The sequence below is a fragment of the Triticum urartu genome, chromosome 3A (genome assembly GCF_056163025.1).
Source record: "Triticum urartu cultivar PI428250 chromosome 3A, HENAU_Tu73, whole genome shotgun sequence".
Classification (NCBI taxonomy): domain Eukaryota; kingdom Viridiplantae; phylum Streptophyta; class Magnoliopsida; order Poales; family Poaceae; genus Triticum; species Triticum urartu.
The window spans coordinates 661156311-661178468 of record NC_141875.1 but is presented as its reverse complement, the minus strand read 5'-3'; the positions used below and the strand labels follow the sequence as shown (position 1 = coordinate 661178468).

The following is a 22158-nucleotide window of genomic DNA, read 5'->3' as shown; positions in this document are numbered from 1 at the left end:
ACGAAACGATGGCAAAACAAGAGCGTTGTCCCTAGCCTTCGCCCACCTTTCGGTCGGTCGGCGGCGTCGACGGTCGACCAGCGTGCCACCACATGCACGTAGCTTAGGCACTGATTGATTGGCTTGTTGCTCTTCACTCGGGCTTAGTTTACGTGTGCGTGTCGGGCTGAAAGATATAATACTCGGGCTTAAGTGACATGCATGACAGCTGGGTTAGCTTAAGCTAGTGCCTGCGTGCTTATGGTTTCACATCGATAGCAAGTTGGCAGACCTTGATTACAAAATCTTCTGCACAAATAAACTTATTCCAAATGGTAAGTGTCTCCCATGTGTGGCACGAAGCAATCCGGTCCTGACTTTTTTACAATTAAAATTGCCATCCGAGAAGAACAAACAAATCCAAAAAAAACTAAAACTTGTCTTTCAATTTTTTTATCATATTTGACAACTAAAATTGTCATTCTGGCGTCAATAAACTTGTCACAAAAAACGTTCAAAATTATCTTATATTCGTGCCACACACATATAACATTTATCAGAGTCCAAACTTATTAGTGGGGCGCACCCTCTATTCTGATCGAACAAACCGTGATTAGATGTCTCTGAAGGGACAACAAACCATGATAATATTGCAGTTAAATACTACTCCCTTCGTCCTAAAATAATTATCTTAACTTTAATACAACTATGTATTAGAGTTAGTATAGAGTTGTAACACTTATTCTGTGACAAAGAAACTATGTGTGAGACTGACAGGAAACACAACAAAGAAGAGAAACCATGGAGCATACGACTAGTAAAAACGATGGGTTGCCATCTCCGATTCGCCACGCATCCAAGATTCCAAGTTAAACCACAAAGCTGCTGCTGGCCCATGTGCCTGCCCGCCTGCCTCGGTTGTCCATTCAACTGTACCTTCACCTCACCCACTCGTCAATCAGATCAAGGTAGTACCATTAGGCCAACTCCACCGCGCGACCCAAACGGATGTTCGTTTTGTCCTATTTTTGTCCCTTTGGGTAGGGATTTGGGGTCGTGTCCGCGCGGCCGCATGCTTTTACCCCATCCTGTCCGTCAGGGCCAAGAAATGCCCAAATTTGCATTAAAACTACTTTCCAACTCAAATATTTGTCTGAAAATTAAAATAGTTTTACAACCCAATTGAAATTGTCTTTAATAAAATAGTTTTACAACCAAATCGAAATTGTCTTGACTGAACATAAAATAGAGAAATACATCTATTGGTTGCCAATGTGATCCCACACGTGCTCAACCAAGTCATTTTGAAGATTCACATGAGTGTGCCAATCACGCATCTCACGGTGGAATTGGGCAAACTGTTCAAATGTGGCCGGGTCTTGGTGCAGGGGCTCAATATTTTCACCTTGATAATCAAATCCTTGGTCGAAGATACTTTCATCCCGCTCGTCCTCGACGATCATGTTGTGCATGATCACACAAGTAGTCATCACCTTCCAAAGCTTCCCTTCATCCCATGACAGTGCAGGGTTTCGAACGATACCTCACCGGGATTGAAGCACACCAAAAGCACGTTCCACATCCTTTCTAACACTCTCTTGCATTTGGGCAAATCTCTTTCTCTTCTCACCTTGGGGTTTCGAGATTGTCTTCACAAAAGTTGACCACTGAGGATATATACCATCTGCTAGATAGTATCCCTTGTTGTAATGGTGGCCGTTGATCTCAAAGTTGACAGGTGGGGAGTGGCCTTCTGCAAGCCTCGCGAAGACTGGAGAACGCTGCAGCACGTTGATATCATTGTGAGAACCTGCCATGCCGAAGAAAGAATGCCATATCCAAAGATCTTGTGATGCCACCGCTTCTAATATGACAGTGCACCCGTTAACATGCCCCTTGTACTGGCCCTGCCAAGCAAATGGACAGTTCTTCCACTCCCAGTGCATACAATCTATGCTGCTAAGCATACCTGGAAATCCTCTAGCTGCGTTGGTCGCCAACAATCTCTCTGTATCAGCGGCAGTTGGCTGCCTCAAATACTCTGGCCCAAAGACCTCGATCACAGCCTGGCAAAACTTGTACATTGACATCAGACATGTTGTCTCACTCATACGCACATACTCATCTACCAGATCGCCTGGAATTCCATATGCAAGCATGCGGATGGCCGCGGTGCATTTCTGATAGAAGGAGAATCCAAGCTTGCCAAGGGCATCCGTCTTGCACTCGAAGTATGGGTCATGAGCAACCACTCCCTCTCGGATACGATTGAACACATGCCTTGCCATACGAAAACGGCGACGAAATTTATTCGGCCTGAAGAGCGGGGTGTTGGCAAAGTAATCTGCATAGAGCAGGGCGTGGCCTCTCTCCCTGTTGCGGTTCAGGTTGGGAGCACGGCCAGGGACTGACCCCCTGTACCAAGGAAGCTGCCGTTGAATATGGTCATGAACGACCAGTGCAGCCACCACAAGATCGTCATCATTCGACGACGAATCGTCCGATGAACAAAGGAAGTGATGGAAGAAAAACTCGTCTCCACTGTCCATACCTTTGTTGGCAAAAGGTCGAACACCTTGCGATCGTGGTGGCGAAGAGGCCGCGATGATCACCTCGACGCAGCAGGGTGGTTGCCGGCCGGCTACAGGCCGCTCTGGAGCTCTCGTCGGAATCTGCCTCGGCCGCCGTGGTACGTCGCCGGCAGTCGTGTCCGACTCTGCCACCGGCAAGGACGGCCACGGCCAAACCTCCTCCGATCGACGACCAAAACTACGGCGGAAGCGCGGGCGTGGTGACGGCCATGTCGAGACGTAGTTTGGTATGGACGGCGGGGGGGGGGGGGGGGGGAGGGCTGCGCGGTGAGGAGGCGGCCGGAGAATAGCGGCGGCGCCGGCGACGGGGCGGGGCGGGGAGAGAGGGTGAAGCGTTGGGAGCGGAGGGACTGCTAGTGTCCCCGACAGGCGGGCCAGGGGAGGACAAGCGCGGGCGTCCCGCCCGTCCGCGTGGTGTCCGTTTCACCCCAAAACCGGCGCAAGTTTGGGCCGGGAATGGGTCGAAAGCGGACACAAAGCGGACAAAAGTCCGTTTGCTCCCGCGCGCTGGACCGCCTTTTTTGTCCCTTTTACCCCAAACGGACGGGGTCGAATAGGATAGGGTCGCGCGGTGGAGTTGGCCTTAGATCAGTACTCTGTGTTGAAAGTTGTGTGCGCTCCAAGCTCACACTCCCCTGCAAGGAACGACCATCTCTGGCCTGTTCCAGCCCAGAATCCCAGATTCCCTCCTTTTGATCCTCGGGTACACTTGCCAAAGAAAATATAGTTTATTTGATAAGTCAATAAAAGATGAGAGGATTAAGGTGGTTTTTAAAAAATGATCATAAAATACATCCAATGTTGGACGAAACACTCCGCCTAATAGAAAAAAACACTATTATTTTTTTAATAATAGAGAAAATGGAGGCGAAAGTTTAGCCACATCACATTAATTAAGACGAGTTTACACACAAAAGATGACCAAATGGTTGGAGATACAACAAACTACTCTCACGGAATCACGGATCCTGAGTATTTGGCCGTGCCTACTCCCATAATAGAGGCTATCTTTTGATCTTACTAAACACGGTGCCCGACATGGATGCACAATTTCTAAAACCCTGACATTTCTCTCATACCAAATCTCCCATGATGTAACCATAACAAGGGAAGCAAGTCCCTTGCAGACACCTCGCTGACATTTATGGAGTGCCATAAATCCTTTATCGAGTTGAAGTTGCTCCGTCATCATTGTTCACTTGTTTTAGCCCGAGCCATCCTTGAATGTTGACCCAAATGTGTCTTGTGTATCTACACTTGAAAAGAAGATGTGTTGTCGTCTCTGGTTCCCTCTCGCAAGGCATGACATAGCCTACAATTTGGCCAATATCTTCGTTGAAGTCGGTTCGCGGTCCACAAATGACCTTGTATGACTAGCCAAACAAAGAATATATGCTTCGGCGGTGCCTAATTTTTACTAACCATAGGCTTCCAGGGAGGTTCGCGTTTGAGTCTTCAAGTTGCACCAAATATGCTGAGGAGGTGGTGTTCGCCTGAGGTCGTGTTGTTCAAAACAATGGCATCCCTAGTGTGAACATTTAGGATAACTGCTTGCAATTCCAACCAAAAATCCATGAATTCGATGAGGTGCTGCAACGTGAGATCATTCCAACGGTCATGTCCGAAGGCCTTCTCCACAAATTTGTTCTTAAGGAGTAACGCTGGGAGAAAATAAACCTGGAATCTATGTTTGTCGGAAACTCGGAATCGAATTCTGACTCTTTAGCTTCTAATATTTTTGGAAAGCCGGCACAGTTGCAAAAAGGACAGTCCCGTTACATTCATTGACTCACCGTAATCCATATGACATGTCCATCTCTCTCCTACCCCTTCTTGCACCATGTCTTTCTCTCTTTCTCAGAACGAATAGTGTAAAACCATCACATTCTTGGTTAGGATTTTTAAAAACCATCCCATTTGTGGTTTGCTGTATAATGCAGCCTACTGGGGCATAATCTTTCTAACAAAACACTATAAGATAATTAGCTAGATTTTGACCAGTCAGCCCCACCAGGCCACGTGGTAGGGACAAGACCGCACGGGGTGACGACCGTTCACCGGCTCAGGCAAACGCGGTCGTTTCAGTCCCCCCCCCGCACGCTCTCTCTCTCTCCTCCTTCCTCTCCTCTCGCTCCATGGCGGCGGAGAAACTCTGCGACGACATCAACTCAGTCACAGTAGAGGTACCAGCGGCAAGGGCAACGACTACTCGGAGGTGGAAACCTAGATTGGGAGCGTGAGATCAGTACAAGAGCTATGCACATGGTCTCTGCTATAGGGCGACGTTAGCTGTGGCCCATGCGATGGTGCCCAATCTTACACAAGGCCATCATTGGAGCCTCCCACTTAAGCGGTGTCGAGTAAGCTCTCGAGTTTCTCCTCCTAACCGCTCCGCTCCATAGCTACATCCTCCAAAGGACAACCCTCCTACCCCCTCCCCCAACTGTCACTATTTCTTTGAATTGTCCGTAAACCCCACTTTGGTCTATAATCTAGGTAAGAAGTGAGAGATGTCCATCGCCTCGTTGGTGCGAATAACCTGACCCCACCGTCAAACCTCATATACTCTCCGAGTCCTCTCTCTCTTGTTTCTCCACCGATCTCGGTGAGCCCCTGCCCACTTGCTGCAGCTGTTGTCGGCGCTGCAGCCACTCCATCTAGCCGTCGGGCCGCTCCTCCCTTGTTCTTCAAGTCAAACTTTGACCATCTATATTACCAAGAAAATACGAAGTACATGATACAACAACAAAATACTACTCCCTCGATCCATACTAATTTTTGTTGATTTAAACAAAGTATTATATTTGTATTGGAAAGAGGTTTTCATGATATAATCTTTTATGACATATAAATTACATTATATTAGTTAAAATTGATTAAAATTTGACCCAATATACGAAGCCGTAACAAATCCGGACGGAGGATGTAGCATACTGAGCCGCCGGTTGATTTGCTGTGTTCCACTGCTTCCTTTCCGCTTTGGTGTTTGCACCTTCCAGTCCATGCCAATGCCAATGGGGCAATGCTAGACCTACGTAATAGTTGTTACGTACTTTACGTAAATAGCAACGTGGAGCCATATTAGTGGATAATTAGGCGGGAAGGGGCCCACTGTCGGTGTCAAAACCGGCGGATCTCGGGTAGGGGGTCCCGAACTGTGCGTCTAGGCTGGATGGTAACAGGAGGCAAGGGACACGAAGTTTTACCCAGGTTCGGGCCCTCTCGATGGAGGTAAAACCCTACGTCCTGCTTGATTAATATTGATGATATGGGTAGTACAAGAGTAGATCTACCACGAGATCAGAGAGGCTAAACCCTAGAAGCTAGCCTATGGTATGATTGTTGATGTGTATGTTGTCCTACGGACTAAAACCCTCCGGTTTATATAGACACCGGATAGGGTTAGGGTTACATAGAGTCGGTTACAATGGTAGGAGATCTGTATATCCGTATCGCCAAGCTTGCCTTCCACGCCAAGGAAAGTCCCTTCCGGACACGGGACAAAGTCTTCAATCTTGTATCTTCATAGTCCAGGAGTCCGGCTGAAGGTATAGTCCGGCTATCCGAACACCCCCTAATCCAGGACTCCCTCAGTAGCCCCTGAACCAGGCTTCAATGACGATGAGTCCGGCACGCAGATTGTCTTCGGCATTGCAAGGCGGGTTCCTCCTCCAAGTACTTCATAGAAGATTTTGAACAAAAAGATAGTGTCCGGCTCTGCAAAATAAGTTTCCACATATTGCCATAGAGAGAATAATATTTACACAAATCTAATCTGCTGACGCACTTCGTAGTGTGACATCGCACCACGGCCAAGCTTTTATTCGAACTGTTTTACTGTCCCATCTCAGCGCGTTATGCGAGGCGGTTTTGGCACGTCTTGTTAAAGCAGAGATCTTGTCCCCTTATTCCGGGATTCTCATCAATACGGGCGTGGGTAACCCAACCGCGCCTTTGATTACGGCGCTTGGGAGATAAGCGAGTTTTACCAGGCTGGTGGGGACATGTAGTTGCGTCCACCCATATAAGGGGATAAAGATCTACCTTTTCACCTACGCCTTCTTCCTCCTTCGCCTATCCATTCTTGCGCACTCGAGCTCCAGCGCCCAAGTCCGCACTCCTCACCTCAACCTTCTCCAGCCATGTCCGGAGCGGGAGGCAAGTGGATGGTCTCCTCTGTCACGGAGGGACACATCAAAAGACTAAGAAAGGCCGGATACTTGTCTAACGACATTGTGCACCGGCTTCCCGAAAAGGGGCAGCTCATCCCCACCCCAAGGCCCCATGAGAGGGTGGTGTTCCTCCCCCATTTCCTCCGCGGACTGGGTTTTCCTCTCCATCCATTTTTCTGGGGGCTCATGTTCTACTATGGCCTGGATTTCCACGATCTGGCGTCGTGTGCGAGGCTTTCCTCTACATCCGCCTCCATTTCGGCCTATGGCTCAAGACCTTCAACGTCAAGCCGAAGGTGGTGCGCGGCAACCAGGCGGAGTGCGGAGGCGCCATGGTGGGCAAGATGGCCAACGTCCTATGGCTCGAGGGCTCCTTTGTGGAGACCCTGAAGGGGTGGCAATCGGGGTGGTTTTACATCACCGAGCCGCGCGACGCCGAATGGGTCGCACCCCCTGAGTTCCGGTCCAGACCCCCAACGCGGCTCACGTCCTGGAAAGAGACGGGCCTGTCGTGGGGTAAAAAAGGAGAGCTGACCGGACTCCAAACATGCATCAAAACCCTGGTGGACAAGAAGCTCAAACTTGTCAACTTAGTCCAGGTTATGCTCATCCGCTTGATCCTCCCGTGCCAACAACGGGCTTTCAACCTATGGGAGTTCGACCCGGCGCGGCACCAAACTTTGAGCAGGCTCTTCGACACGACGTACGAAGATGCCTGGAAGGTGCTTTTCAAGGGCGCCGTGGCTCCCGCATCCGCTACTGAGGATCGCGGATTCAGTGCACAGCGTCACGCTCTTGCGGTAAGCTATTTTTTTTCCTTTTACAGGGTATCAGTGTTTCATAGTTTGAATCCATGCGGTATCTAAGCTCCCTTTCCTTTGACAGGATTGGCAGGTGACGTCCGGACAGGTCAACTGTCCGGCTCCTTTGCCCGAAGGCCCAGCGGACGCTCAATTGGTGAAGCTGCTGGTTCCGGCACCCTATGTGGTGCCGGAGAAGAAGGCCAAGAAGAAGGCCAAGAAGAAGGCCATGGGGACTCGAAAGAGTGCCCGACGCCCGGAGGTGTCAGATTCATCATCCGACGAATCCAAGACGCACTCCTCCCACGAAGATGAGGAGGAGGAAGAAGAGACCCCTCCCCCTCCAGCGGGGGAAGGGAAGAAAAGGAAGGCCGCCCCAACTCGGGAGGCCGAAGGGTCCAAGAAGGGGAGAACCCCTTCTCCGGACTACTCCACCAACGCCGACGACGGTGAAGAGGAGTGGCCACCCAGGGCCAAGCCCCTGGCGAAATCGTAAGTATCCGGATACCGAAGTGATTTCATAGTATTCGTTTATTGCACAGCTTTCCCTTATGTCGAATATGTTTATGCAGCCCACCCAAAGACCGGCTCGACGCGTCGTCGAGCTGCTCACTAGACTCGTCGGACGTGAACTCGCTGCCGACGGCTTCCTCCCCCCGCCCTACGGACGACACCGAAGTGTTGTCCCAACAGGTTCCAATCCGGGAGGAGGTGGTCCTGCAGGCGCCGCAAGGCGACCTCCCGGACTCCAGGAGTAAAGGGGACGAAACCCCCCAGGGCTCCAAGTCCGGCCCTAGGCCGGACACCGCTCTGGAACCTTCAAAGGTTCCAGAGTTCGGCGGGGGACCTCCTTCGAAGAGGAGCAAGCCCACCGCGCCGGCGACCTCCGTCCAACCGGAGGCGCCGGACAATCTGTTGGAGGCGCTCCAAGGCGCCTCCATCGACGAGGGGCACCGCACTATTATGAGTGCGGTGGTCCAGAAGGTTCAGTCCGCCAAGAGCGGACTGACTGAAGCTTTTACAAGCCTTTTAATAGGTTTTGAGGTAAGTAAAGAATGTGTAAATAACATTACCGCATAGACAGTAGCCCCTGATGCTCTGTTTGGCGTTCGGGAAGAAAAGCCGAATAGAGGATCAAATAAAATTCACAGGAGTCTAACAAAAAGAAGTCAATATGCGTGTGCAGGCTTCCCTGCTGGCGTCCGCCGCACTGACTGCGGAAGTGGACGTGCTAAAGCAGGACCTCGAGCGGTCCGAGCAAGAGCTCAGACATGCCAAGAAGCATCTCGAGGACAGTGAAGGTAAGAAATACCTTGTATAAATGTGTATAAAAAGGTGCAATTGCAAAAAATGACAGGAGTATCGTGGCTATTGTAGGGGCCACGTCTGAGGTGGCGACCCTGAAGCAAGCGCTGCTCGAGGACGAGAAGAGGTCGGCCGCGGAGCGCACTGAGCGAGAAAAGTATGAGGCTGAGGTTGGCAAGGTGCGGCAAGAGCTCCAGGCTCTCATGGAAAAACATGAGAGTTTGGAGCGTGACTCAAGGACGCGAGCGTCCGAGCTCGCGGCGGCTACTGAAAGTGCCAAGTCTGCCAAGGCCGAATCCCAGAAGACCCTCCAGGAGTTGGATGAGGTGAAGAAGATAGCGGCGGGTAAGGCATTCTTTATGCAAAGTAAACACATAAGCGTGAGTTACTTGTTACTTACCCGAATCCGGAGTTCTCCAGGCGCGTTCGTAGATCTTCCCCGGAGTATATCTGATGCCGCCGCATTCTATCGAGCCGAGGAGGGCAGCTCGACGGAGAAGGTGTTCTGGTCTCAGTACGCTGAGGCCGGACACCCCGTGCCCTTGAGCGACCAGTTGAAGCAACTGGTCGAGCTCCACAAGGCGGCCGAACAGGCCATGAAGGGCCTCATAGTTCGGCTGTGGCCTGGAGAGGCTCAGCCTGGGAGCTATTTCGGGCTGGTGCGGCGGCTGGTGGAGGCCTGTCCAAGGCTCGAAGTTATCAAGCGCCCCATCTGCATTGAAGGTGCCCGTAGGGCCCTTGCCCGTGCGAAGGTGCACTGGGGCAAGCTGGATGCTGAGAAGCTTGTGAAGGACGGGCCACCGCCGGGGAAAGAGCATCACAAACCCGAAAATTATTATAAGGATGTTCTGAAGGGTGCCCGCCTTGTGGCGGATGAATGTTCTATGGATGTAATTTTTGAGTAAAACTCGCTCGTTTTGTCCTGTGCGCTGAAAACTTGTTCATATGCGCTAAGCAATGCTGTTTGAATTTAAAATATTACCTTTTGGGCGGCTGTTTATCAATTCTGAGAGATGGCGAGTCGTCGACTTCTGCCCCCGTGCCGCTGTGCTGGGGTGTTCGGGGATAAACCTGAGGGCTCCTTTTCCCATGTTTGGGTCCTTTGAGGGAGGCGCTCAGCCCAACGAACAAGGCAATCGGACTATAATGCGTGAACACTCTCAATTAGCCATAGAATTTTATAATTTTAAATTTCGGCGAAGCCCCTGGTATTCGGAAGACCGAGTTCGGGGCGCTATCCACGCCATGGCCGGACAGAGCCGGCTCCTCGCCCTAAGCGGCATAAGTCTTTAAGGACTCGAAAAGACCTCTCAAACAGCGACCAGCTCTCGCCTCATCATGACGGTCAGTTTTAGCTTTCTCCAGTGAGGTGCTCGACCCAGATCAACCGGGGCACAACGCAGTGGTTCTCCTAGTGCTACCTTAGCCGATATAGCGGAACGTAAGGCACCAAAACATAGGAGCCGGGCAAACCCAACTATTGACCCAAGACATGATTCGGAGCCGATGCATATAATGCTATAAGTTCGGGGTGCCGCACTTGTTAAAGTGTTCGGACTTCTCACACCATGTTGAGGGGTACTGAAGCCCCTGGCGTATTTTGGCCGTACCAAAGTGTACGGGTGCAACATGTCGTTAAGGAACATATATAAATATAAAAAAAGAGTAATGCAAAAATAGACAAAAGCTATGCATTGTTTATTAAAAAGAGCTGAGATCAAAGCAGAACGATACAAATAATGCGATAAGCAAAAGGTTGGACTATGTAACATGTCTGCTCCAGGGGCAAGCTGCGGAATAATATGCGAAACAGGTATACTGCTCGTGACAGAGACCACCTGGGAGTTCCGTAATGCGGCGTGGCTTGTCTGCTTCCCAGGTTCTTGCATCGTTTGTGCGGCAATTGAACTGCCGAACAGGCCATCCGAAGAATGGAGTCCTGAAAGTAAAAAAAAATTTAAAAAAAATCGGCAGCCCCTGGTACGGTTTAACCCGTGTTTTGGGCGTGCCGCGATGGTGCCCCTCCCCCTGTGCCCATGGTATCTCTAGAGCGTAGTTATGTACGCGAAGTACTGACGTCGCCTTTTTGCGAGGGTTGGGGTTGGGGCCGCATTTCTACGCCTGCTCGGATCGTGCTAGGCGGTCTTGTTGTAGGTTACTCCGGGCGCGCTTGACGGTGTCCGGTCGTTTAGTGGCCGGACTGGAGAAATGCCTGGAGAGGCTGCTTTGTACTTCCGCTGCAAGGGCCGCCATGTGCTCCTCCGTTTGGAGGGAGAGTTCGGTGTTTCCATTGACCGTAATTACTCCTCGAGGGCCTGGCATCTTGAGATTAAGGTATGCGTAATGCGGTACCGCATTGAACTTAGCGAATGCGGTTCGCCTGAGCAGTGCGTGATAACCACTGCGAAACGGGACTATGTCGAAGATTAACTCCTCGCTTCGGAAATTATCCGGAGATCCGAAGACCACTTCAAGTGTGACTGAGCCTGTACAGTTGGCCTCTACACCTGGTATTACGCCTTTAAAGGTCGTTTTGGTGGGCTTAATCCTCGAGGGATCTATGCCCGTTTTCCGCACTGTATCCTGGTAAAGCAGGTGCAGGCTGCTGCCGCCGTCCATAAGGACTCTAGCGAGATGAAATCCGTCAATAATTGGGTCTAGAACCAATGCGGCGAAGCCGCCGTGACGGGTGCTAGTGGGGTGGTCCCTTTGATGAAAGGTGATCGGGCAGGAGGACCATGGGTTGAACTTTGGGGCGACTGGCTCTATCGCATATACGTCCCTTAACGTGCGCTTCCGCTTCCTCTTGGGGATGTGGGTTGCGTATATCATGTTCACCGTCCGCACTTGTGGGGGAAAACCCTTCTGTCCCCTGTTGTTCGGTGGCCGGGGCTCCTCGTCGTCATCGCTATGTGCTACGTCTCGAGCTAGCGTTGGTTTTCCCCGAAGAGGAGGGGGTGATGCAGCACAGTAGCATAAGTATTTCCCTCAGTTTTTGAGAACCAAGGTATCAATCCAGTAGGAGGTCACGCGCAAGTCCCTCGTACCTGCACAAAACGGTAGCAACTCGCAACCAACGCTTAGGGGTTGTCAATCCCTTCACGGTCACTTACGAGAGTGAGATCTGATAGAGATAATATTTTTGGTATTTTTGGCATAAAGATGCAAAGTGAAAAGTAAAAGCAAAACAAGTAAAATAAAGTAATGGAGATTGATATGATGAGAATAGACCCGGGGGCCATAGGTTTCACTAGTGGCTTCTCTCAAGAGCATAGATATTCTACGGTGGGTGAACAAATTACTGTTGAGCAATTAATAGAATTTAGCATAGTTATGAGGTTATCTAGGTATGATCATGTATATAGGCATCACGTCCGTGACAAGTAGACCGACTCCTGCCTGCATCTACTACTATTACTCCACTCATCGACCGCTATCCAGCATGCATCTAGAGTATTAAGTTAAAAATAGAGTAACGCCTTAAGCAAGATGACATGATGTAGAGGAATAAATTCATGCAATATGATAAATACCCCATCTTGTTATCCTCGATGGCAACAATACAATACGTGCCTTGCAACTCTTTCTATCACTGAGTAAAGACACCGCAAGACTGAACCCAAAGCTAAGCACTTCTCCCATTGCAAGAACTACCAATCTAGTTGGCCAAACCAAACGGATAATTCGAAGATACTTGCAAAGATAACTCAATCATACATAAAAGAATTTAGAGAAGATTCAAATATTATTCATAGATAAGTTGGATCATAAACCCACAATTCATCGGTCTCAACAAACACACTGCAAAAAGAAGATTACATCGAATAGATCTCCACGAGAGAGGGGGAGAACATTGTATTGAGATCCAAAAAGAGAGAAGAAGCCATCTAGCTACTAGCTATGGACCCGAAGGTCTGAAGTAAACTACTCACACTTCATCGAAAGGGCTATGGTGTTGATGTAGAAGCCCTCCGTGATGGATGCCCTCTCCGGCGGAGCTCCGGAACAGGCCCCAAGATGGGATCTCGTGGATACAGGAAGTTGCGGGGTGGAATTAGGTTTTTGGCTCCCCTCTGGTCTAATGGGGGTACGTAGGTATATATAGGAGGAAGGAGCACGTCGGTGGAGCTCCGAGGGGCCCATGAGGCAGGGGGCACGCCCAGGGGGGGGGGCGCCCTCCACCCTCGTGACCTCCCCGGAAACTTCTTAGAGTAGGGTCCAAGTCTCCTGGATCACGTTCGGTGAGAAGATCACGTTCCCGAAGGTTTCATTCCGTTTGGACTCCGTTTGATATTCTGTTTCCTCGAAATACTGAAATAGGCAAAAAAAACAGCAATTCTGGGCTGGGCCTCCGGTTAATAGGTTAGTCCCAAAAATAATATAAAAGTGGAAAATAAAGCCCAATATAGTCCAAAACAGTAGATAAAGTAGCATGGAGCAATCAAAAATTATAGATACGTTGGAGACGTATCAGGCATCCCCAAGCTTAATTCCTGCTCATCCTCGAGTAGGTAAATGATAAAAAGAAATTTTTTGATGCGGAGTGATACTTTGGCATAATTTCAATGTAAATCTTCTTAATCATAGTATGAATATTCAGATCCGAAAGGTTTAAGACAAAAGTTCATATTGACATAAAAATGATAATACTTCGAGCATACTAATCAAACAATTATGTCATGTCAAAATAACATGGCCAAAGGAAGTTCATCCCTACAAAATCATATAGTTAGGCTATGCTTCATTTTCGTCACACAAAGATGTTCCCAACTTCTATACCCCCGATGACAAGCCAAGCAATTGTTTCATACTCAAATAATCTCAAACTTTTTCAACCTTCACGCAATACATGAGCGCGAGCCATGGACATAGCACTATGGGTGGTATAGAATATGATGATGGGGATTGTGTGGAGAAGACAAAAAAGGAGAAAGTCTCACATCAACGAGGCTAATCAATGAGCTATGGAGATGCCCATCAATTGATGTTAATGCAAGGAGTAGGGATTGCCATGCAACAGATGCACTAGAGCTAAGAATGCTCAACAAAAGAAAACTAGTGGGTGTGCATCCAACTTGCTTGCTCATGAAGACCTAAGGCATTTTGAGGAAGCCCATCGTTGGAATATACAAGCCAAGTTCTATAATGAAAAATTCCCACTAGCATGAACAAGACAACTTATGAGACTCACTATATGAAAATCATGGTGCTACTTTGAAGCACAATATATGAGACTCACTACATGAAGAACAAGGTGCTACTTTGAAGCACAAGTGTGGAAAAAGAGATAGTAGCATTGCCCTTTTTATTTTCTCCTTCTTTTTTTTGGGCCTTTCTTTTTTTTCTTTTTGGCCTTTCTCTTTTTTTTGATTGGGCAATGCTCTAATAATGATGATCATCACACTTCTATTGATTACAACATAATGATTACAACTCGATACTAGAACAAGATATGACTCTATATGAATGCCTCCGGCGGTGTACCGGGATGGTGCAATGAATCAAGAGTGACATGTATGAAAAATAATACATGGTGGCTTTGCCACAAATACGATGTCAACTACAAGATCATGCAATGGCAATATGACAAAAGTAAAGCATGTCATGATGATGATGATGATGATGGAAGTTGCATGGCAATATATCTCGGAATGGCTATGGAAATGCCATGATAGGTAGGTATGGTGGCTGTTTTGAGGAAGATATAGGGAGGTTTATGTGTGAAAGAGCATATCATATCACGGGGTTTGGATGCACCGGCGAAGTTTGCACCAACTCTCAATGTGAGAAAGGGCAATGCACGGTACCGAAGAGGCTAGCAAATGGCGGAAAGGTAAAAGTGCGTATAATCCATAGACTCAACATTAGTCAAAAGAACTCATACACTTATTGCAAAAATTTAGAAGTCATCAAAAATCAAGTACTACGCGCATGCTCCTAGGGGGATAGATTGGTAGGAAAAGACCATCGCTCGTCCCCGACCGCCACTCATAAGGATGCACAAGCCAGGTACACTTCATGCTTCAAATTTGTTACACAACTTTAACCATATGTGCATGCTACGGGACTTGCTAACTTCAACACAAGTATTTATCAAATTCACAACTACTCAACTAGCACGACTATGATATTATCACCTCCATATCTCAAAACAATTATCAAGCATCAAACTTATCTTAGTATTCAACCCACTAAAAAGAAAGTTTCACATATCTTGAATACCAAGTATATTAACATTAAGCAAATTACCATGCTATTAACGACTCTCAAAATAATCTAAGTGAAGCATGAGAGATCAAGTTTCTTTAAAACAAACCACCACCGTGCTCTAAAAGATCTAAGTGAAGCACTAGAGCAAAAATTATCACGCTCAAAAAGATATAAGTGAAGCACATAGAGTAAACTATCAAGCTCAAAAGATATAAGTGAAGCACATAGAGTATTCTAACAAATTTCAATTCATACATGGCTCTTTCAAAAGGTGTGTACAGCAAGGATGATTGTGGTAGACTAACAAGCAAAGACACAAATAACACAAGACGCTCCAAGCAAAACACATATCATGTGGTGAATAAAAATATAGCTCCAAGTAAATTACCGATGGAAGTGGACGAAAGAGGGGATGCCTTCCGAGGAATCCCCAAGCTTTGACTTTTTGGTGTCCTTGGATTATCTTGGGGGTGCCATGGGCATCCCCAAGCTTAGGCTCTTGCCACTCCTTGTTCCATAATCCATCAAAAGAATTCACCCAAAACTTGAAAACTTCACAACACAAAACTCAATAGAAATCTCGTGAGCTCCGTTAGAGAAAGAAAACAAAAGACTACTTTAAGGTACTGTAGTGAACTTGTTCTTTATTTTTATTGGTGTTAAACCTACTGTATTCCAACTTCTCTATGGTTTATAAACTATTTTACTAGCCATAGATTCATGAAAATAAGCAAACAACACACGCAAAACAGAATCTGTCAAAAACAGAACAGTCTGTAGTAATCTGTTACTAACGCAAACTTCTGGAACCCAAAAAATTCTACCAAAATTAGACGACCTGTGCAATTTGTTTATTGATCAGCAGCAATTGGAATCACTATTTTATCACGTTCTGGTGATTTTTGACAATTCTGGCACTGAGCGCAAAGATTCTGGAAATTACAGCAAGATCAAATAACTATCTTCCAAGAAGGTCTAATAGGTTTAACTTGGCACAAACACTAATTAAAAGATAAAACCACATCTAAACAGAATGTAGATGGATTATTTATTCCTAAACAGAACCAAAAACAAAAAACACAAAATAAAATTGGGTTGCCTCCCAACAAGCGCTATCGTTTAACGCCCCTAGCTAGGCATAAAAGCAAGGATAGATCTAGGTATTGCCATATTGGGTAGGCAATCCATAAGTGGCTCTCATGATAGATTCATATGGTAATTATTTTCTTTCTAGGAAAGTGTTCCATGCCCTTCTTTAAGGGAAATTCGAATTTAATATTCCCTTCCTTCATATCAATAATTGCACCAATCGTTCAAAGGAAAGGTCTACCAAGAATAATAGGACATGAAGGATTGCAATCTATATCAAGAACGATAAAATCTATGGGCACATAATTCCTATTTGCAACAATAAGAACATCATTAATTCTTCCCATAGGCTTTTTAATAGTGGAATCCGCAAGATGCAAGTTTAGAGAGCAATCATCAGAGTCACGGAAATCTAGCAAATCACACAAAGCTTTGGGGATAGTAGAGACACTAGCACCCAAATCACACAAAGCATGAAACTCATAATTTTTAATTTTAATCTTAATTGTAGGTTCCCACTCATCATGGAGTTTTCTAGGGATAGAAACTTTCAACTCAAGCTTTTCTTCATAAGATTGCATTAAGGCGTCAACAATGTGTTTGGTAAAGGCCTTATTTCGACTATAAGCATGAGGAGATTTTAACACGGATTGCAACAAGGAAATACAATCAATTAAGGAGCAATTTTCATAGTTAAATTCCCTGAGATCCAAAATAGTGGGTTTAGCAATATCTAGATTTTTATTTCTTTCAATCCCTTTTTTTATCAATTTCATCATCAGGATCTAAAAACTCAGAATTCTAAGAACGCCTTCTAGGTAAGGGAAGATCATAATCAGATTCATCAAGATTCATATTGCAAAACAAAGATTTAATAGGGGACACATCAATAACTTTTAGATCTTCATCTTGATTCTCATAGTTATTCGGTTTAGCGGCCATCTTATTGACTAAGGTGGCTTGCATATCCGAAATTTCAGTGGTCATTTTTTCAAGATGAGCAATTTGGGCTCTTACACCATCAAATTCTTTGGACATATCATCGAGCTCTTTATTCATATAACTCATAAAACTCTTTTGTTCCTTAAGCTCGTTTTTAAAGAAATTATTATGCTCAAATTGCAAGACCATAAACTTCCTGACATCATTTTCGATATCTTCTAGCCTTTTAAGGTGAAGATCACCAAAATTAGGTAAGGCCATCGTGATGAACAAGCAAGAAAACTAACACACGATCAAACAAAAGGCAAAGGGAAAGAAAGGGAGAATAAAACGGTAAGGGTGAAGTGGGGGAGAGGAAAATGAGAGGCAAATGGCAAATAATGTAATGCGAGAGATAGAGATTGTGATGGGTACTTGGTATGTTGACTTTTGCGTAGGCTTCCCCGGCAACGGCGCCAGAAATGGCTCGTTGACGGGAGAGTAAATCTTGACTTGACTTGGCGTAGGCCTCCCCGGCAACGGCGCCAGAAATCCTTCTTGCTACATCTCGAGCTAGCGTTGGTTTTCCCCGAAGAGGAGGGAGTGATGCAGCACAGTAGCGTAAGTATTTCCCTCAGTTTTTGAGAACCAAGGTATCAATCCAGTAGGAGGTCACGCGCAAGTCCCTCGTACCTGCACAAAACGGTAGCAACTCGCAACCAACGCTTAGGGGTTGTCAATCCCTTCACGGTCACTTACGAGAGTGAGATCTGATAGAGATAATATTTTTGGTATTTTTGGCATAAAGATGCAAAGTGAAAAGTAAAAGCAAAACAAGTAAAATAAAGTAATGGAGATTGATATGATGAGAATAGACCCGGGGGCCATAGGTTTCACTAGTGGCTTCTCTCAAGAGCATAGATATTCTACGGTGGGTGAACAAATTACTGTTGAGCAATTAATAGAATTTAGCATAGTTATGAGGTTATCTAGGTATGATCATGTATATAGGCATCACGTCCGTGACAAGTAGACCGACTCCTGCCTGCATCTACTACTATTACTCCACTCATCGACCGCTATCCAGCATGCATCTAGAGTATTAAGTTAAAAATAGAGTAATGCCTTAAGCAAGATGACATGATGTAGAGGAATAAATTCATGCAATATGATAAATACCCCATCTTGTTATCCTCGATGGCAACAATACAATACGTGGCTTGCAACTCTTTCTGTCACTGAGTAAGGACACCGCAAGACTGAACCCAAAGCTAAGCACTTCTCCCATTGCAAGAACTACCAATCTAGTTGGCCAAACCAAACGGATAATTCGAAGAGACTTGCAAAGATAACTCAATCATACATAAAAGAATTTAGAGAAGATTCAAATATTATTCATAGATAAGTTGGATCATAAACCCACAATTCATCGGTCTCAACAAACACACCGCAAAAAGAAGATTACATCGAATAGATCTCCACGAGAGAGGGGGAGAACATTGTATTGAGATCCAAAAAGAGAGAAGAAGCCATCTAGCTACTAGCTATGGACCCGAAGGTCTGAAGTAAACTACTCACACTTCATCGGAAGGGCTATGGTGTTGATGTAGAAGCCCTCCGTGATGGATGCCCTCTCCGGCGGAGCTCCGGAACAGGCCCCAAGATGGGATCTCGTGGATACAGGAAGTTGCGGCGGTGGAATTAGGTTTTTGGCTCCCCTCTGGTCTAATGGGGGTACGTAGGTATATATAGGAGGAAGGAGCACGTCGGTGGAGCTCCGAGGGGCCCATGAGGCAGGGGGCGCGCCCAGGGGGGGGGGCGCCCTCCACCCTCGTGACCTCCCCGGAAACTTCTTAGAGTAGGGTCCAAGTCTCCTGGATCACGTTCGGTGAGAAGATCACGTTCCCGAAGGTTTCATTCCGTTTGGACTCCGTTTGATATTCTGTTTCCTCGAAATACTGAAATAGGCAAAAAAAACAGCAATTCTGGGCTGGGCCTCCGGTTAATAGGTTAGTCCCAAAAATAATATAAAAGTGGAAAATAAAGCCCAATATAGTCCAAAACAGTAGATAAAGTAGCATGGAGCAATCAAAAATTATAGATACGTTGGAGACGTATCACTATGCAGCCCCTTGTCTTGGTTTTTGGCGTTTAACTTGTCTGCCTGCTTGAACACCCAACAATCCCTGTTGGTGTGATTGGCCGGCTTTTTGGGGGTGCCATGTATCTGGCATAAGCGGTCGAGTATTCGGTCCAAACTGGACGGGCCCCTAGGATTCCTTTTGAATGGCTTTTTCCGCTGACCGGATTTAGAGCCTCTGAATCCGGCATTAACTGCCGTATCATCTGCATTATCGCCGTTAATGCGGCGCTTCTGTTTGTTGCGACGCGACCTGACACTACTGTCCCTGGTGTCCGAATTACCAGGGTTCTTGATTATATTGTTGCTACGAGCAAGCCAGCTGTCTTCTCCCGCGCAAAAGCGGGTCATGAGTGTCGTGAGTGCTGCCATAGATTTCGGGTTTTCATGTCCAAGGTGCCGGGCCAGCCACTCGTCACGGATATTGTGCTTGAAGGCTGCTAGGGCCTCAGCGTCCGGACAATCGACTATTTGATTTTTCTTTGTTAGGAACCGTGTCTAGAATTGCCTGGCCGATTCATCTGGCTGTTGAATTACGTGACTTAGGTCATCGGCGTCTGGGGGTCGCACATAAGTGCCCTGGAAATTGTCGAGGAATGCGGCTTCCAGGTCCTCCCAACAGCTGATTGATCCTGTTGGCAAGCTGTTAAGCCAATGCCGAGCTGGTCCTTTAAGCTTGAGTGGGAGGTATTTGATGGCGTATAAATCATCGCCGCGGGCCACGTGGATATGAAGGAGATAATCCTCGATCCATATCGCAGGATCTGTTGTGCCATCATATGATTCTATGTTTACGGGTTTGAAACCCTCGGGGATTTGATGATCCATTATTTCGTCTGTAAAGCAGAGTGGGTGTGCGGCGCCTCTGTACTTGGCTATATCATGACGTAGCTCCAATGAGCTTTGTGTACTGTGTTCGGCCCTGCCAAATTTGTGGCTGGCGTGACGGTTGCCGTCTCGAGCCGTGGGGCGCCCACGCGATCCGTAGATCGATCTTGTTTGCCTTGCCTTGTCCTCCAACATATCTCGTAAGTCCGGCGCATAGTCCCATGCCTTGGTATGAGGTGCGGCTTGAGTGGAGGGCCGAGAGGCCTCTCTGTCGCGGCCACGAGGTGGCCAGTCGGCCGCATCAAGTGCTTCCTCCTCTAATTGGGGTAGCAACCTGCGCTTTGGGTAGCTCTTGGAGGGGCGTTCGAGTTTATGCTCTTCAGCCGCAAGGACTTCAGTCCATCTGTCAACTAGCAAATCTTGATCAGCTCTAAGCTGTTGCTGTTTTTTCTTGAGGCTTCTTGCCGTGGCCATAGGCCTGCGTTGAAAACGCTCTTGCTCGACGGGATCCTCTGGCACGACGAATTCGTCGTCGTCGAAGCTTGCCTCGTCTTCGGAGGGAGGCATATAATTATCGTCCTCGACCTCTTTGTCTGCCGCTCTCTCATGAGGGCTGGTTTCTCCATCCTCCTGTGCTAAATCTTGCTGGAGGGGGTTTTCTTCGGCGCTTTCCGGAGTATTATTATCTCCCGTGCTGAAATCACCGTGTTTGTTTTGGCGGGATTTTGAGCGGCGCCGCTGACGTCGGCGCTTAGGCTGTTTCTTGGAGGGGTCATCCTCCGTTATTCCATCGCCATCTCCCTCTTTTGGGGTGTCCACCATGTATATGTCATATGACGAGGTGGCTTTCCAGGGCCTAGTAGGCGATGGTTCTTCATCATCTCCTTCATCGGCGTCCATACCGTCGATGTCTTCGGAGTCGAAGTCGAGCATGTCGGTTAAGTCATCGATAGTGGCTACAAAGTGGGTGGTGGGTGGTCTTTGAATTTCTTCATCGTCCGAATCCCAACCTTGCTGACCGTAGTCCGGCCAGGGCTCTCCTGATAAAGAGAGAGACTTCAGTGTCTTCAGAATATCGCCAAAAGGCGAGTGCTGAAAGATGTCCGCAGCAGTGAACTCCATGATCGGCGCCCAATCGGATTCGATTGGCACGGGCGCGGAGTGTTCGGAGTACGGCTCCTTGGAGTCACGAGTCTCGCAGAGTACGGGGCTAGTGTTCGGCTCAATCGCCGCTGGGATCGCAGCCTGTAACACCCTCGATGCGGCTATATCTCCCACGTGTCGAAGCACGACTTAGAGGCATAACCGCATTGAAAGCAATGTCGCAAGTGAGGTAATCTTCACACAACCTATGTAATACATAAGGGAAAAGATACATAGTTGGCTTACAATCGCCACTTCACACAATTACATGAATAAAGCATTACATCATCCAAATACAATCAGGGCCCGACTACGGAGCCAAAATAAAAGAAGAACCCCAAATGCGACACGGTCCCCGATCGACCCCAACTGGGCTCCACTACTGATCAACTAGAATGAAACAACACAAAGGGCAAGATCTTCATCGAGCTCCTCCTGAGCTTGGTTGCGTCATCTGCACGGTTCAACGGCACCTGCAAGCTGGTTTTGGAAGTATCTGTGAGCCACAGGGACTCAGCAATCTCGCACCCTCGCGATCAAGACTATTTAAGCTTATGGGTAAGGTAAGGTAATATGTGGAGCTGCAGCAAGCGACTAGCATATATGGTGGCTAACATACGCAAAAGAGAGCGAGAAGAGAAGGCAAAGCACGGTCGATGAAAGTATGATCAAGAAGTGATCCTAGAAGAACCTACGTCAAGCATAACTCCAACACCGTGTTCACTTCCCGGACTCCGCCGGAAAGAGACCATCACGGTTACACACGTGGTTGATGTATTTTAATTAAGGTCAACTTCAGGTTTTCTACAACTGGACGTTAACAAATTCCCATCTGCCCATAACCGCGGGCACGGCTTTCGAAAGTTCAAATCCCTGCAGGGGTGTCCCAACTTAGCCCATCACAAGCTCTCACAGTCAATGAAGGATATTCCTTGTAGCGGGAAGACCCGATCAGGCTCGGAATCCCGGTTACAAGACAT

At 47.4% G+C, this 22158-nt stretch overlaps 1 pseudogene; it reads right to left on the bottom strand.

Annotated features, from left to right (window-relative positions):
• Nucleotides 1-1238: 1238 nt before the first annotated feature.
• On the bottom strand, nucleotides 1239-2528 carry LOC125547136 (uncharacterized; annotated as a pseudogene).
• Nucleotides 2529-22158: the final 19630 nt, after the last annotated feature.